The sequence below is a fragment of the Hipposideros armiger genome, unplaced genomic scaffold (genome assembly GCF_001890085.2).
Source record: "Hipposideros armiger isolate ML-2016 unplaced genomic scaffold, ASM189008v1 scaffold_551, whole genome shotgun sequence".
In the NCBI taxonomy this organism is placed as follows: Eukaryota; Metazoa; Chordata; class Mammalia; order Chiroptera; family Hipposideridae; genus Hipposideros; species Hipposideros armiger.
This window is the reverse complement of record NW_017731901.1, coordinates 16,510-35,835: the sequence shown is the minus strand read 5'-3', so window position 1 is coordinate 35,835 and position 19,326 is coordinate 16,510. Positions and strand designations below refer to the sequence as shown.

Sequence of the window (19,326 nt, the reverse complement as noted above, 5' to 3'; positions counted from 1 at the left end):
CTGAGTCTGCCAAGTGCACATGGCCCTCACCTCCAGAACCTCAGAGTGCCTCAGCTCCCAGTGAGGAAAGTGACCTCCTGTTCCCAGCGTGGCCCCAGGCAGGGCACCCGGGTACTCCCCTCAAAGGATACCACAGGAAATGCTCCTTGTCTTCTACAGTCAGTGGTGTGTTGCTTCTCCTGCGCCCACCCCAAAATGGCTGGGAGGGAAGCTCTGTCCCCTGGGATGTTTGGTTGTGGGGCTGCCTGCTGTGTCCCGGCATCTCTGGAGCTCCTGCTACCACAATGTGTCCCCACTGGCAGGCACACTTCCCTCGAGGCCTCTGACCTTTGCTATGGGAAACCCTGGCTTGAGCAGAGCCCAAACAGTCCAACACATCCTTGCTGACCCCTGTGCCTAGCAGAAGGCAGATCTGTTGCTGCCTGGGGTTTTCAGATACAGTTGCCACTGGGTGGCACTGTGGCTCCAGAAATGGCAGCCACCCCTTTCCTTTTCCCTTTCCCCACCAAGCCTTCCTTTCCTTCCTTTTGTTGTCAGACACAGACACGGGTGAAGGGTGGGGGAAATATCATCTTCTTCATCATCTCAGCCATAGAGCACCTATCTCACATTCAGCTAAATTCCTCACCACCTTAGCCACTTTGGGAAAAACCTGCAAGAGCACCTAGACTTTTCTCGACTCTGTTCATGCTTTAGGTCACTGTGAACATAGACAACCCTCAAGAAATCTCACCATTGGGCTTGCAAATTCTTCTTTAAATCCTCTTAGTCTCCTCCTGACCTCCTGCTTGTATGCACTGCACTTGTTCCTAGGTAGCAAACTCTTTTCTTCTGAAGTAGCATGTTTCAGTGGGCCAAAGATTGGGTCAGGGGCAGCCAGGTCCCACAGGGGTCCATAAGTTGTTTACCCATCCCTCAGAATGGGGACATGCCAAGTGTCATAGGCTATGGATATCACCAGCTACCTTCCCTCCATGGAACCCCAGGCACTCACTGTTTGCCCATGAGTGGGCCATTTCCAAAATGGGGTGGGATGAACAGGTGGATCTCCAGGAAGGCCAGCTGGCATCTTATATGCAGACTGGACTCTGGGTCAACAGCTGGGTAGATTGCTCAGAATCCCTAAGGACAGCCTGATGGGGCCTGAGACTGAGGAGTTCAGATGTCCCCGTTTTCTGAACTTCTAAAACCTCAGCTTCCAATGACAAAAGGAGCCCCTGACTACATTGTTGCTTCAGGCAGGGCTTGAAAGAAAACATACAGAAATCACTCTGTGCTTTGTGAATTGGTTATCTGTTAACAGGTAGGCCCAAGCATCAGGTGTGAACCTGTATTTTCTTTGGTAAATCTGATAAATAAGTACCCAAAATGTACTAGATTGATTGTGGAAAGCCATTCTTGCATACCATAGTTCTACATCAGTAGTGTGTTGTTATGTCTTCCTCAATTTATCTCTGTTTCCTGTGAATGTAAATTTAGTGATCTTTTGTTTTGTAAGCTAGTTTGTTTCTATCTGTTTGCTTCTTAACCTACCTATGTAGATTTAGAATATTCACCTTTGAAAATTTTGGATCTGAAGAGTGACTTTAGCAATATTTGGAACTTCAAAGTTCTAATGATTGTCTGATTCACAAAATAACAAAAACAATAAATATACAATACAAACCAATGAAAATAGGTATGTTAAAGTTCTGGTCTGCAGTGACAAAGCCATAGACACTCTGCAGAGCTTAATGGTCATATAGAAAAGTATAGAAATCATTTTACCTAAGTCACTTCATCCCCTAGTCCAGAGCTGTTTGGCACCAAGAAGGAGCCCTTGAGGTATTTCACCTCTTGTGGAAAATGGAAACAGGATGATCTCAGCAAAGCTAGTCACCACTGTGTGATTCCATAGCCTGTGCTACTGGTATCCCCCACAGCCTTCACCAACACTGATTCTAGCTGAGGGAGCTGCCTAGAGTCCTAACTGCTTCTGCACTTCTTAGGCACTGGTTCTGTCACTGTGGTGAGACCTGCCCCCAGGGGTCTGAGTCTCTGCTGGTTGCTGTTTTTCAGGATAAGCATGCCCACAGTGCCTTGCCATCTACCAGGAGTTGAGGTGCTACTGTGCTGTGCTCCATACACTGTATCCTAAGTCTTGCCTTTGACTTGTCTACACCAGGTTTGTCTGAGGCTGCTCTGTGCCTTACCTTCTGGGTACTTTGCAGCATCTTTGATTTATATTAACTGGGGCTCATCTGCTGCTACTGTGTGCCCTGCCCCTTGGGTCTTAAGTTGTGGTTTTGATTCTCTGTCACTGGCCATACTACTGCTACTCTTTGCCCCTTTCCCTAGGTCCTCAGTTAGTGCTTTGACCTGCCATTACTAGCTGTTACTGTGTTGCATCCTGCCCCTTAGGATTTGTAGGTAGTTGTAGATATGACTCACCATCACTAGGGCTGTGCTGCTGCTGTCCTGTGCCTCACTCCTGGCTCCTAAGTGAGGACTTCGAGCCCCCATCACCAAGTCCTGCAACTTACTCTCGGCACCCTGCACCTTGGTTTCAGAGATGGTACTTTGATCTGCCATCTCCACGGAATGCTGCCACTGTACCCCATTCCCTGAGTCCAGGTCACTGCTATGCTCTGTCATCCCTAATCCCTCAACGCTGCTACATCCTGATTCCCTTCCTGACAGGGCTTGAGTCACTATGCTGAGCCTGAGAAACTCAAGCCCAGTTTTGTGGGTGATCTACACATACCTTCAAATCATATATCAGCACTGCAAAAGCAATTGCTTCTATACCCCAGGCTTCAGACATCATGGTAGTTCCACATGCCTCGGAGCCCCAAAACCCAGTTCTGTTGTCACTCTGAGTGCCAGCACAGCAGACCTGGCACCAAGATGGTTTCCCTTGGCTAAAACTTCCCCTCACACATGCAGAAGAAGCACAGAAAGACCCCAGTAGCCTTTGCCACTGAGGAACCCAAGAGCTCTACCCACCCCAACACAGACACAGGCAGGAGCCCCACAAACTTGGTCATCCAGTACCACAAAGTCTCTTGATGTTGACTTCAACTGATGGAACTGCGTGGAGAATACAGTGCTGCACCCAGAGTCAGACATGTTTCAGCCCACTGAATTTACAACCTGCAGCCACCTTCAGGTGAAATCTGAAGGCAGATTGAAAGAGATGGAAGAGGTGACTGCTCCCTGAAATATGCAGACATTAATACAAAAGCACCAGAAATACATGATAGATAGATAGACAGGCAGAAAAATAAGTAAAACATGACACTACCAAAACCACAATAATCTTCCAGTAACTGACCACCCCCCCATGGATATCTGTGTGTTACCTGTAAAAGAATTAGAAATAATTATTATGAGCAAGCTCAATGATTCCAGAAAACATGGATAGACAACTCAATGAACTCACAAAAACAACATATAAACAAAATGCAAAGTTCACAATAGATACAGAAATTCTAAAAAAAGGAACCAAACAAGTTTTGGATCTGGAATATACAATGAACAAAATAAGAAATGCATCGAGAGCTTCAGTAGCAACCTTGGCCAAGCAGTAGAAAGAGTCCATAAACTTTTAGACAGATCTCTTGACATTATCCAGTCAGAGGAGGGGGGGAAAAAAAGAATGGGAGTCCCCAGTCCAAAGGTTCAAGGAATAAAATGAGCAATGCAGTTCCTCTGGAATGGCTTCTTCAGCACCATTTTAAAATGGCTCAATTCTTGTCATTTTCCACTTGTTTCCAAAATGTTTCTTTGAAAGCATTGCTGATCTACTATTGGAAAGCAATGCTGGTCACTTACTAAAATTGATCATTGATAATTCATTGCCATGAATGCTCATTTCTGGTATGTCATGTCACTGTATCCCTTGTCAACAGGAAGGCAATTTCCTAGTATGTCATGTCCTATGTAGGAGGGAAAGTGGTTTCCTTGGGAACTTTAGGGCACATTTGAGCAAAAAGAAGACCAAAACAAAGAAAGGCTTGTTGTCAAATATTATGAAATAAAGTTCACTGAAGTTCAGCATAGCTATTCAAATTATTTTCTATCTTGCCTTTTAATTGGACTTTGGATGTTTTGTAAGTATTAGAGATCAATTCAAAGAATTGGGCTACTGATATTCATTCGGAGTTCTTGTAGCATGGTGAAAGGCAGTAGAAGCAGAGTTTAATAATAACAATTGTTATTAAAGTTATAAACAGGATGCTAATTTAAAGTTGTAGTATAGTTCTAAACCATGTGGCTATACCTGAAGATAACCAACTAAACAGGTCAAAAGAAAATATAGGCAGTAAGCTCCTTGTCATCAGACTTCATGATGATTTTTTGGATTTGACACACAAAAAAGACGATAGCAAAAATAAAGAAGTGGGACTACATCAAACTAAAAAAGCTCCTGCACAGCAAAGGAAACCATCAACAAAATGAAAGACAACATACTGAATGGGAGAAAATATTTACAAATCATATATATGATAAGGGGATAATATCCAAAATATATAAAGAACTCATACAACTCAATAGCAAAACAAACAAAAAACCTGATTGAAAATGGGCAGAGGATCTGAATAGACATTGTTTTTTCCAAAGAATACATACAGATGACCAACAGGTATAAGAAAAGGTGATTAACATCACTAATCATTAGGGAAATGCAAATCAAAACCACAATGAGGTATCATCTTCCAAGATTGAATCATAAGGAAATACAAAATTTGAACAAAGCAGTTAACCTCGAAGGATATTAAATCAGTAATCAAAAGCCTCCCCACAAACAAAAGTACAGGACCAGATGACTTCATTGGTAAAATCTAAACATGAAAAGATGAATTAATATGAATCCTTTCTAAAATGTTCCATAAAATATAAGAAAATGGAACATTCCCAACTCATTTTATGAGGCCAGCATTTCCTTGATACCAAACTGCAAGGGAACAGCAAAATAAAATTACAGGTCAATATCCCTGATGAATATACTTGCAAAAATCCCAAGCAAAATATTAGCAAACTGAATTAAGCAATACATTGAAAAGGATCATAAACCATGATCAACTGGGATTGATTCTAGGAAGCAAGGATGGTTCAACATTCACAAATCAATCAATATGATTAAACACATGAAAAATGAATGATAAAAATAATATCTCAGTGGATGCAGAAAAGCATTTGACAAAATTCATCATTTTTTCATAAGGAAAACGCTCTACAAAGTGGGTATAGAGGGAATATATATACCACAACATAATTAAAGCCATATATGACAAGTCCACAGCTGACATCATACTCAACAGTGAGAAGCTGAAAACTTTTCATTTATGATCAGTAGCAAGATAAGGACGCCCACTGTCATCAATTTTATTCCAAATAATGAAAGTTCTAGCCAGAGCAATTAGATAAGAAAAAGCAATAAAATTCATCTTAATTGGAAAGGAAGAAGAACTGTCACTATCTGCAGATGACATTATTTTACATATAGAAAACTCTAAATACATCACACAAAAAATACCTTATAACTAATGTATGTATTCAGTAAAGTTACATGATACAAAATCAATATACAAAATAGCTGTTGCCTTTCTGTACAGTAATGAAGGATCAGAAAGAAATATTAAGAAAGCAATTCCATTTACAATTTAATGAAGTAGGTGAAACACCTGTACACTGAAAACTTTGAGACATTGATGAACAAAATGAAGAAGACACAAATAAATGGAAAGATATTCCCATGCTCATGGACTGGAAGAATTCATATTATTAAAATGTCTGTACTACCCAAAGTGATCTACCAATTCAATACAATACTTATCAATGTTCCAGTGGCATTTTTTCACAGGAATAGTAAAAAGAACGCTAAAATTTGTATGGAATCATAAAAGACCCAGAATAACCAAAGCAATTTTGAGAAAGAAGAACAAAATTGGAGGCATTATGCCTCCTGATTTTAAACTATTTTATATCTATATCAAAACATTGTTAGTGGCATAAAATAGACACATAAATAGATGTAACAGAATAAAGATGCAACAAAAATAAGCCCACACATGTATGGTTAATTAAGACAAAGGAGCCCAGAATTTTAAATGGGGAAAGGGAAGTCTCTTGAATAAATGGTATTTGGAAAACTGGACAGCCACATGCAAAAGAATGAAACTGCACCACTTACATCATACCCCCAAAATAATAAAACAGATTAAACACTTGAATAGATGACTGAAACCATAAAAATCTTAGAAGAAAATATAGGAGATGAGGTCCTTGACGTTGGTCTTGGCAAGTATTTGTTTTTTTGGACCCGACTCCAAAGACAAAGGCAACAAAACCAAAAATGAACGAGTAAGACTACATCAAACAAAAAAGCTTCACAGCAAGGAAACCATCAGTAAAATGAAAGGCAGACTACTAAATGGGAGAAAATTTTGCAAATCATTTATCTGATAAGGAATTAACATTCACAATATATCAAGAACTCATACAACTCATTAGCAAATAAACAATGTAATTAAAAACGTGGCATAGGAACTGATCAGACATTTTTTCCAAGAACACATACAGATGGCCATGAGATACATGAAACAAAGCTCAACATCATTAATCATCAGGGATATGCAAATTAAAGCCACAATGAGATATTACCTTACACCTGTTAGAATGGCTATTATTAAAAAGATAAAAATAAGTATTGTGTACATGTGCAGAATCGGGAACCATTGTGCACTGTTGCTGGGAACACAGATTGGTGCTGCCACTATGGAAAACAATATAGAGGTTCCTTAGAAAATTAAAATTAAAATTAGAACTACCATGTGATACATCAGTTCACTTCTGGATATTTATCTGTAGAAAACAAAGACTCAAAATAATATTTGCACTCCCATGTTCACTGCATCATTATTTAAAATAGCCAAGATAGGGAAACAACCTAAGTATCCATTGTTAGTTAAATGGATAAAACAGATATTAGGTACACATTCACAATGGAATACTATTCAACTATAAAAATGAAATTTTGCTATTTGCAACAACAGTGATGGACCTTGAGAACATTATACTACGTGAAGTAAGACAGAAAGACAAATATAATGTCCCTTATATGTGGAATCTAAATGTAAAAAACAAAGCAAGCTCAAAAGTAGAACTGATTGGTGGTTGCCAGAGGTGTAGGATGGTTGGTGGGTAAAATGGGTGAAGGGTGTCCAAAGTCACAACCTTACAAATATAATACTAATAAGCCATGGCATGTAATGTACAACATTGTGAATATAGTTAATAATACCTTATTGCATATTTGAATAATGCTATGAATTCAGATCTTAAAAGTCTTCGTCACCAGGAAAAAAAGTGACATCATAAATATATATGGTGATGAATGTTAAGTAGACTTTTGTGTCATTCATTTTCCCATATACAAATATTGAATCATGTTGTATACCTGAAACTAATTTAATATTATATGTTGATTATATCTCAATTTTTAAAATGAAATAAAAATGAAAAATAAATTGTGATATCAACAACATAAAATGTTGGTTGGAGGCAAGGAAATGTGGTGACATTCTATATACACTTGGAGCTAAGTGGTTATTAGCTTATCATAGACTGTGATAAGGTATAGTGTGAAAGCCTTACTGTAACCAGAAAGTTAAAACCTATAGTAGATTTAAAGACAAAGCAAAAAGAATAAAACAATACTTTTACAAAAATCATCAATTCACAAAGGAGACAGTTAAGAGATGTAGAAAAGAACAAAGGAACTACAAAAGAATCAAAATTTTGAAATGACAAAATTAAGCCCTTAGCTATTGTTGATTATTCTAAATGTATAAAGTTTAAATTCTTTAATCAAAGGCATTGCATGGCTGAATGGGTAAAAAAAGTGTGACTCAATTATATGCTGCTTACAAGAGACTCTTAAGATTTAAGGAAACACAGGCTGAAAGTGATGGCATGGGAAAGTAATTCTATGCAAATGGACACCAACAGAGACGGGTAGCTATACATAGGAGGTCAAGCAATTAAGTTCGCAAACTCATCCTAGAAAAAGTGCTACATACCTCATTGCTGAAGATCACTACAGTCACCTTTGAAGTACTCCCCTTGGGAAGCTATACACCGACACCAGCACCTAGGCCACCCTTCAAAGCAGTTTTGGAACTGTTTTTCTGGAATGGCCATCAAAGCTATCGTTGTATTACACTTGATGTCCTGAATGTTATCAAAATGTCTTTCTTTCAATATTTCCTTTATCTTCGGGTAAAGAAGGAAGTCATTGGGGGCCAGATCTGGTGAGTAGGGAGGGTGTTCCAATACAGTTTTTTATTTACTGGCTAAAAGCTCCCTCACAGACAGTGCCGTGTGAGCCTGGTGCATTGTGATGTAAGAGCCATAATTTGGCGAAAAGTTCAGGTCATCTAACTTTTTCACGCAGCCTTGTCAGCATTCCCAAACAGTAAATTTGGGTAACTGTCCAGTTGGTACAAATTCATAATGAATAATCCCTCTGATATAAAAAACAAGGTTAGCAACATTGTTGCAGCAAGTTCACGAACTTAATTTTCTGCCCTCATATATCAGATAAAATGCAATTTAAGTCAAAACACTGTGAAAACAAACAAATGTCAATATGTATAATGCAGGATCACTTCATCAAGAGGTTACAGTGATTGTAACTACATATACACTCTATTGTAGCACCTAAATATATTAAGCAATTATTAATAGATCAGAAGGCAAAAATGGAGAGCAATGCAGTACTTTAAAAAATGGATAGATCATCCAGGCAGAAAATAAATACAAAAAATAATGGACTTGGAGTACACTTTAGATCAAATGGACCTAACGGACACATAGAGAACATTCCATCCAACAGCAGTAGAATGCACATTCTTCTCAAGCACACATGGAACTTTCTTCAGGGTAGATAAAAATAAGTTTTAACAAATTTAAAAGGACTGAAATCATATCAGGTATCTTTTTGAATACAATATTATGAAATTAGAAAACAATAACAGGAGGAAAGCAGGAAAATTTATGTGGAAATTAACACACTCTTGAAAAACGAATGGGTAAAGAACAAATCAAAAGGGAAATGAAAAAAATCTTGAGACCCCTCCCCCAAAATGGAAACACAATGTACTAAAACTTAGAGGATGCACCAGTACCAGTTCTGAGAAGAACATTTATAGTGATGAAAATCTACTGTAAGGAAACAAAAAGATCTCAAACAAACTAACCTTACATTTTAAGGAACAAGCAAAAGAAGAACTAACTAAGCCCCAAATAAAGAAAATAAACACTTGAGCAGAAATAAATGAATTCTAGAATGGAAATCTAGCAGAAAAGATTTATTTACTAACATAAGAGCTGTTTTTATTAAAAGATAAAATTGATAAACCTTTAGATAGATGACAAAAAGAGAGAATGGCCAAATAAAATTATAAATGAAATTTGAGGCATTACAACTGATAAAATAGAAATGCATACATTCATAAAAGACTGGTATGAACAATAATATGCCAACAAATTAGATAACGTTATAAATGGATGAATTATTAGAAACATACAATTTATCAAGAATAAATCATTAAAGGAAATATGAACAGATATGAACAGACCAATAATGAATAAGAAGATTGAATCAAAATAAAAAACCTCCCAACAAGTAAAACCCCAGGACCTGATACTTCAATAGTAATTTTTACCAAACTTAAAAAGAATTAATGCCAGTAATTCTGAAACTCATCCAAAAAATTAAAGAGGACCAAACACTTCCAAAGCCGCTTTATGAGGTCACCATTCTCCTAATACTGAAACCATTATAAGGAACTACAAGAAATGAAAACTATGAGCAAATATTCCAGAAGAACATAGATACAAAAGTCCTCAATGTAATACTAACAAAATTAATTCAATAACAGGTGAAAAGGATCATACAGCATGCTTAACTGGGATTTATCCCTAGGATGCAAGGATAGTTCAACATAAGAAAATGGTGAATATAATGCACCACATTAGCAGAATGAAAGATAAAAATCATGATGATCTCAGTAGATGCAGAAAAAAGCATTTGAAAAAGTGCAGCATTCTTTCATGATAAAAATTTTCAACAAATTACATATGGAAGGAGTGTACCTCAACATAATAAAAAAACATACGACAAGCTCACAGCTAACATCACTCTTAATGGTGCAAAGGAACAAGACAAGGATGACCATTATCCCACATCTATTTAATATACAATTAAAATTTCTAGCCATGACAATTAGGAAAGAAAGAAATCAAAGGAATCCAAATCAAAATGGAGGAAGTAAAATTATCTTTGTTTGGAGACGACATAGTCTTATATATAGGAAATCCTACAGATTCCACCAAAATACTCTTAGAACTAATAAACAAATTTAGTAATGTTGCAGGACACAAAATCAAATTGAAACTAATTATCAATAGGTAAGGATTTATTGTCATTTAAAAAACTGTTTTATGACTATTTTGAGTTCCTTCTGCCATGCTGTCTTCTTCACTTGTGGTTTGATTATTTTTTTGTATGGTATGTTTTGATTCCTTTCTTTTTTTTATTTACTAAAAGTTTTTCATTGTTACGGGGTTTAACTAAAATATCTTATAAATATAACATTCTATTTTAAGGTGATAAATTCAACTGTATATGAAAACTGTAATTTAAATTCTTCACCCACATTTTGTTATTAATGTCACAGTTTACATCTTTTATATATGCTGTATTTAGTAACACCTTACTGTAGCTGCAATTATTTTTTTAAGATTAGTATTAAAATATAACTACCATACTTACGAGTTTTGTTTCTTTATTTGTGTGTCTTGTTTCTTTGTTGCTTTCAGTTTTATATCCCACATATCAGAGAAATCATAGACAATAGTTTAGTGGTTACCAGAGGTTAAGTGGGGAGGAGGTGGTAGATGAGGTAAGGGGGATCAAATAATATGGTGATGGATGAACTGCTTCTGGGTGGTGAACACACAATACCATATATAGTTGATGTATTACAGAATTGTACACTTGAAACCTATGTAACTTTACTAACCATTGTCATCCCAATAAACTTTAATTTAAAAAAATATAGCTACCACACAATATTATATTAGTTTCAGGTATACACCATAGTTATTCACATTTATGTACCTAAAGAAATGATCACCATGATAAGTCCAGCAACCATCTGACACTGTACCATACTATCACAATATTACTGACTATATTCCCTATGCTGTACATTACATCCCCATGACTTATTTGTTTTATACCTGGAAATTTGAGCTTCTTATTCTCCTTCCCCTTCTCTCCCCCCCTTTTTAAATTTTTCAATTACAGTTGACATTCAGTATTCTTCTATATTAATTTCACATGTATACAGCATAGTGGTTAGACATTTATATAAGAAGTGATCTTTCTAACTAGTCTAGTACCCACCTGGCACTATACATAGTTATTACCATTGACTAGGGGACTATGCTTTACATATTGTAACTTCCAATTTGTATTCCTTAATCCCTTCACGTTTTTCACCCTGTCCCCCCACCCCACTCCCATCTATCACCCCAGTGAACCTAGCACCCATCTGATACCATACACAGTTATTACTGTATTACTGACTGTATTTCTTATTCTATACTCTACATCCCCATGACAACTGTAACAACAAATTTGTACTTCTAATCCTTTCCCCTTTTTCATCCATACCTGAACCCCCCCTCCCATTTGGCAGCCATCAAAATGTTCTCTGTATCTATGAGTTTGTTTTTGTTTTGTTTATTTTGTTCTTTAGATTACACATATAAGTGAAATCACGTTGCCTTTCTCTTTCTCTGTCTGACATACTCCACTCAGCACAATACCGTCCAGGCCCATCCATGCCTCCACAGATGGTAAGAATCCATTCCCTTCTATGGCCTAACAGTATTCCACTGTATATATGTACCACCTCCTCTTTATCATTTCATCCATCGGCAGACACCAAGGCTGCCTCCACATCTTGGCCATTGTAAATAATGCTGCAATGAACATATGGAAGCACACATTCACTCAGAGTAGTATTTTGGGTTTCTTTGGCTAAATACCCAGAATTGATATTACTGGGTACTTCTTTGTCTCTTGTTATAGCCTTTGTTTTAAAGTCTGTTTTGTCTGATATAAGTATTGCTACCCCAGCTTTTCTTTTTCCCCATTTCCATTTTCATGAAATATTGTTTTCCCATCCCTTTCAGTCTTTGTGTTTCTATCTGAAGTCTCTTGTAGGCAGCATATGTAAGGGTCTTGTTTGCTTACCCATTCAGCCACCCTATACATAATTGTATGTTACTCTTTTATATGACTGGCACCATGGTAGGTTTGTTTACACCAGCATCACCGCAACCACATAATGTGTTGCACTATGGTTTCACTGTGCAATAGGAATTTTTCAGTTCCGTTATAATCTTACAGGACCACTATCATATATCAAGTTTGTAGTTGATCAAAAAGTCATTATGTGGTACATGACTGTATTCCTACCTATACAGTGAGTTTTATAGTTTCATTTGTTGACATATCATTAGCATCTTTTCATTTCAACTTAACTCCGTTTAGCATTTCTTGCAAAGGAAATTTAGTGGTAATGAACTCCCACATCTTTGGGAACATTTTTATCTGTCCTTCATTTCTGAAGGACAGCTTTGCCAGGTAAAGTATTCTTGCTTGTCAGGTTTATTTTGTTTTTCTTTCAGCACTTTGAATATATTACTCCACTCTCTCCTAGCCTATAAGGTTTCTGCTGAAAAATCTGCTGATAGCCTTACGGTGGTTCCCTTCTATGTGAGGAATTTTTTCTGTTGCTGCTTTAAAAATTCTTTATCTTTGATTTTTAGACAGTTTTATTATAATGTGTCTTGGAGATAATCTTTTTGAGTTGAAACTTCTGGGGATACTACTACAAGCTTTACAAACTTGGATGTACAAATCTGTCTCCAGATTTGGGAAGTTCTCAGCCATAATGTCATTAAATAAACATTCTCCCGCATCCTCCTAGGACTCAAATAATAAGTAGATTGTTTCCTTTAATAGTATCCCATAATTAATAGGCTTTCTTCACTCTTTTTAATTTTTTTCTCTCACTGAATAATTTCAAATATATTTGAATTCACTGATAATCTTTTGTTTCGTTGAGTTTGAAATTGAAGTTGTCAATTGAATTTTTCACTTCAGTCATTATATTCTTGAACTCTAGGATTCCTGCTGTTTTAATAGTTTCAGTGTCTGTTGAACTTCTCATTTTGTTCATGTATTATTTTCCTAATTTTATTTAGTTTTCTGAGTTTTTCTTGTAGTACACTGAATTTAAGTGAAAATATTTTTCTGAATTCTTTGTCATAGATCTCCATTTCTTTAGAGTCACTTATTGGAGCTTTATTAGTTTCCTTTGGTGGTTTCATGTTTCCTTCATTATTTGTGATTCTTGTGCCTTGTGTTAGTGTCCACAAAGGTGGACCTGGAACCTGTGTCCCTGGGGGAGGAACTGATGCTTGGGTGTGAAGGGTGGGCATGGTGCCCGAGTCCATAGTGATGGACTTGGGCCCCATGTCTCTGGGAGTTAGCTGGGATCTCTGGTCCACAGGAGCCAATCTGAAGGCTGGATCTGTGGTCTTTGGCTTGGCACTGGAGTGGGCCATGAGCCTGGGCCTGTGGGATCTGGCCTGGAGCTTTAGTCTGCTGGGATCAGCCTGGTGCTGGGGTTACCCTGGAGCCACAAGGTCAACTAGTAGGCCAGGGCCACAAGGTGCCAGTTTGAAGGCGTGGTCTGCAGGGAGCTTGTTCCGCAGGGACCAGCCTGGTACTGGGGCTGGCCAGGAAGCAGTGTTCTCAAAATTTGGTCTGGAGCCTGTGTCTACTAGGTCCTGGTGTTATAGAGGGCTAGGGGGCACAGTCCAGAAGAGCCACCCAAGAGACTGGTTCTATGGGGCCACTTTGGCCCAGAGGCAGGTTTTGAGGCTGAATTTCTAGGGGCGAGCTTGGCACTGGAGAGGGTCAGGTGCCTAGGTCCATGGGAGCCTCTCTAGTGCTGGGGAAAGCCTGGAATCTAGTCGTGCAGGATCTGCTGTAGAGGCTGGTCTTGAGGCTGGGTCCACAGGGACCAGCTCAGTGCTGGGACAGGCCAGGAGCCTGGGTATGTAGGAGCTTGTCTGTTATCTGTGGCTTGTGGGTCCAGTTTGTCACTGGCATGGGTTAGGTACTTGGGTAGTTAGGAGCATGCTTGGAGGCTGGGGCTCTGGGAGTTGGCCTGGCACTGTTTTGAGCCTGGTACTAGGGTCCATGATGAAGTCCAGTATTGACTTAGCTCTCTTCACCCACTGGAAGAGTGTCACTTTCTGTTCTGTACTGCCAGGACTTGAGGGAGGGGTGATGGGTAATGTGAAACTCTTCAGTGCATCTTTTCTTATTTCTGTGCTACACCCAATCTACAATCATTAGCTCTTGGGAAGGTATATTTGTTCATGGGTAATTGTTGAAATTGATGTTTCTGTTAGGGGAGGAGCACTGGAAACCCCTGTACTACCATCTTGCTGATGTCATTACCACCTCAGGCTATTAACATCTGTTAACCTCTAGCGATTAGGAATGGAGATTATTAATCTTGTCTATACATGTTACATTGTTTCCTTTGTTTTAGTGTCTTACCTTTGCAAATATAATATTTGTATATAAAACATTCCATCTTTATGATGAAATGTATCATAACAAACTTAAAAGAATTGATGTACAGTGTCACAAGATTTAAAGTACATATAATGGATAAATTATTAGTTTCCAGAATATGTAAAACACTTATGTAATAATACAAAAACACTATCCTGATAGAAAAATGGTTAAAAAAAGCAGACAGTTCTTATAAGACATAATATAAATGGCCAATAATCATAACAAATTAAGTTGACTTCATTATTAATCATGGAAATGTATTGGGTTGTCGGAAAAGTCATGATGTATGTTTTCTGTTGCAAAAATGCATCATGACTTTTCCAACAACCCAGTAATTCAATATGAGAAACCATTTAGCCCATCATATTTGCAACAGTCAAAAGTCTCCATAATCTTCAATTTTAGGAAGGATATGAAATACACACTATGAGACTACAAATTTTATAGTATTTTATCAGTATCAAAACTTTAAAGTGTGTACTCTGATGTATATTTTATTTATGGAACCTATGGAGATATTCCCACATACGAACAAATATGCTTCATTGTTGGTAATTTTTAAAAAGTTGCAAAGATAAATGCTTTTTAACAAAGGAATGACTAAATAAATTGTTATACAATATAATATCGTGTGGCTCTTGAAATATTGGAATAGATCTATTTTGATATAGAAAAAAGACATTAAGTGGATTAAAACTAATTGCAGAATAACATGGTATGATCTATTTTATATTCAAAATCTCTTATCTAAAACTATATTACTGTACTTTCTGTATGTTTAAATAAATATAAATAAGTCTGGAAAGAATTGATACTTGTGTTTTCTTCTGGAGATAGAATGACTGAAGAAAGGCAGAGGTTTGGTGGCAAGAATAATTTTGTCTGTTTGGATTATATGCAGTTGAGTTATATTCACGTATTGTGTACATAAATACAGATTTTCTAAAGAATATTGTTGAGGGGTAACGGGGGCAGAATGGGACCAGTCAACCAATTATGGAAACCTAGAAAAACAAGAAACCCAGAGGTAGACATCTCAGCACTTTTCTTGGTGAAAAATGCCTTAGAGTGATGGAAACATTTGATCTGTGTGACATACTAATCTTCATTGTGTAGACAAATACATCAACTATAAAGCACAGAGCCAGCTATCAGCATCCTATGACTTTGATTTAATGTTTATGAAGAAATGCTGTAATAATTTTGCTTTCATTGTAATCTGCCTAGAAGAGAAATTGAAGTGTCATCTTAGCAGACATATCTGATCTGTATGATAATTGCATTTCGCAATATAAATTAATATTGTTCTTCTCATTTTGTATCTTTCAGTTTTGTGATATAGTTAGCATAACTCCATATCCTGGTTTGGATGAATCCTGGGACATGATCAAGATAAGACTGTAGACCTCGAAGATTGAAGGCCATGGCCTGGATCATGGTGAACTCACAAAGCAAATAACGCCTGTGAGATGATCCTGCAGCAGTCAATCCATGTTTTCTTTTGGTGACACCCAGTCCTTACTGTATAACTTTTAATTTCTATAAATCCATTAAGGTCCTAATAAATTTTGTTTCTCATTGCTATGTTAGCTCTGTATGACTACTATTTAGTAAATTGTGAATATTCAGTAAATGTTTCATAACAATTCCAAATATAAAATATTACTAAAATTAGTGTCAAAATATGACTTTTTTCTACAAATGGCCATCCAGTCATTGTTCGATGTAATGTGAAAATATCAGGACAGTGTGTGTGGGGTTAAGTGGTAAAACATGAAAAAGATTTGAGTTTCCAGAATATTCTCCACTTTACTGTGAATTTTTCTATGGTATTTATCTATGTAGTCTATGATATCCCGTATTCTGCATCTTAACTGTTTTCCTGGCCAAGATGGTTGTTGTGCTTGTTACATGTAATTTTCCACTTTACTTTTATAATACTCATATTAAGTAAATAGGTATCTTAATTAGAAGCATTAATAAAAATTATGGTGAAAAACACAAGGAGAATGAGAAAACCTCAGTCAGCATCTTGCTCGTATCTCATAACTTGTTCAAAATGAAAATATTTAAAGTTAATTTTGGGGAGGACTTTACGTACATTAAATAATATGGTAAAGATACAATAATTGAAACAAGGTATTACTGGCATAGACATATGTACACAAGTCAGTGTAACAGGATATAAAACCCAGAAACAGATACAAGCTTATTGAAGAATTTAAAGGTGACCTTTCAAATTAGTGGGTAAGGGCAGAATCATTCATTAAATTGTGTTAAGAACATCCAGCTGACCATATGGGAGAAAAGTAGATCTCCCCCCTTATACAATAAATTTAACCAGTGATAAGATTTTCTTCCTCTTTTTTTTTGTTGTTGCTTTTGTTTAAAGAATTTTTAGAGCAATTTTAGATTCACAGAAAAATTGAGTGTAAACTACAGAGTTCCCATATGCCTCCTGCCCCTATATGCATAAACTTCCCCATTATCAACATCACCTACCAGAGTGATAATGTGTTACAGTTGATAAACCTACATTAACCAATATTAATCACCCAAATTTTAGTTTACATTAGGATTCACTGTTGGTGTTTTATAGTCTATGGGTTTGGACAAATATATGACATATGTACACGATTATAGTATTGTACAGAATATTTTCACTGCACTAAAAATCCTCTGTGCTCCGCCCATTCATCCCTCCCCTCCCCACCCCTAATTTCTGACAACCACTGATCTTTTCTATCTTCATAGTTTTGCCTTTTCTTGAATATTATGTAGTTGGAATCATACAATATGTAGCCTTTTCATATTGGCTTCTTTAACATAGTAATATGCATTTAATAAGTTTCCTCCATGTCTTTCCATGGCTTGATATCTCATTTATTTTTAGTGCTGAATAATATTCCATTGTATGGATGTACCACGGTTATAAATCCGTTCACCTACTGAAGGACAACCTGTTTGTTTCTAATTATGAATAAAGCTTCTATAAACATCTGTGTGCAGATTTTTGTGTGGATATGTTTCCAGTTTGGGGGGGTAAATACTAAAGAGCAAAATTGCTGGACTGTAGGGTAAAGTTGGTTTCATTTTGTAAGAAATCACCAACTGTTTTCCAAAGTGGTTGTACCATTTTGCATTCCAACCACCAATGAATAAGAGTTCCAGTTGCTCCATATTCTAGCCAGCATTAGCTCTTGTCAGTATTCTGGAACTTGGTCATTCTAGCAGGTGTATAGTGGTATCATTGTTGGTTGAAGTTGCATTTTCCTGATGATATAAGATGTGGAACTTTTTAAATATATTTCTTTGCTGTGTATATCATCTTGGTGATGTGTCTGTTAGGTCTTGCTCGTTTTTTAATCAAGTTTTCTTATTGTTGAGCTTTAAGAATCATTTGTATATTTTTGAATAACAGTCCTTTTATGAATATTTTCTCCCCGGTCTGGCTTGTCTTCTCATTCTCATGAAATTGTCTTTTGCAGAGCAGATGTTTTAAATTTTAATGAAATCCAGCTTGTCAGTTATTTCTTTCATGGATCATAACTTTGGTGTTGTATATAAAAAGTCATTGTCAGACCCAAATTCATCTAGTGTTTCTTCTATATGATTGAGGAGTTTTACAGTTTTGCATTTTACATTTAGGTCTGTGATCTGTTCTGAGTTCATTTTTGTGAAGAGTGTAAGTTTTGTGTCTAGAATCATTTTCTTGAATGTGGATGTCCAGTTTTTCTGGCACCATTTGTAAAGAGACTTTCTTGTTTCATTGTATTGTCTTCTTTGTCAAAAATCACTTGCCTGTATGTATGAGGTCTGACAGTTAACTTCATGAACTTGCCACTGTGCGCTTACATTGGCAGCACTGTACAAACTGTTTGGTAAGGTTTCATAACTTGGGTATATCAGTGTCTTATAGCTGTGTTTGTGTCAATGTGTGGTGGTGTCTTGCTGAGTGGTGTTCATTATTGTCATGTGTTTTTGTATGCCTTTGTGAGACTGTCTGAGCTTGAATTAGAGCAATGAACAAACTTTAAATTTCTTGTTAAACTTGGCAAGATTGGAAGTGAAATCAGGGACATGTTAGTCCAAGTTTATGGGGATAATGTTATGAAGAAAACGGCAGTGTACAAATGGATAAAACATTTTCCTGAGGGGAGAGAATGCATCACTGATGAGAGGTCATGGCCAGTAATGAGCAGAACTGATGAAAATATTGCAAAAATTTGTTGAATTTGGCATCAAAATCATCGGATGACTGTGAGAAGCATAGACCAAGCAAACATTGATAGAGACGCAGTTAGGAACATCTTCACTGGAAATCTTGGCATCAGAAAGGTGTCTGCAAAAATGGTTTCAAAGGACCTCAGCAATGAACAAAAGCAAAGGAGAGTCGAAGTTTGCCAAGACCTTTCGGAGAGGCAAGACAATGTTTTGGGCTATATTATCACTGGTGATGAAACATGGGTGTACCAATATGACCCTGAAACCAAGCATCAAAGTGCACAATGGAAGTAAGCCAATTCTCCATGACCAAAAAAGTTCCATGAGTCCAAATCGAATCAAAATGATGTTGCTAATCTTTTTTGATACCAGAGGGATTATTCATT

The 19,326-nt window shown here is 36.9% G+C and overlaps 1 long non-coding RNA gene across 1 annotated transcript in view; it reads left to right on the top strand.

Annotated features, from left to right (window-relative positions):
- LOC109396972 (uncharacterized) overlaps positions 1-16,888 on the top strand; it is a 37,106-nt gene extending 20,218 nt beyond the window's left edge. Inside the window, exon 4 of the long non-coding RNA XR_002126950.1 lies at positions 16,046-16,888. This is a non-coding gene — a long non-coding RNA (uncharacterized LOC109396972). The remainder of the gene's footprint in view (positions 1-16,045) is intronic.
- Positions 16,889-19,326: the final 2,438 nt, after the last annotated feature.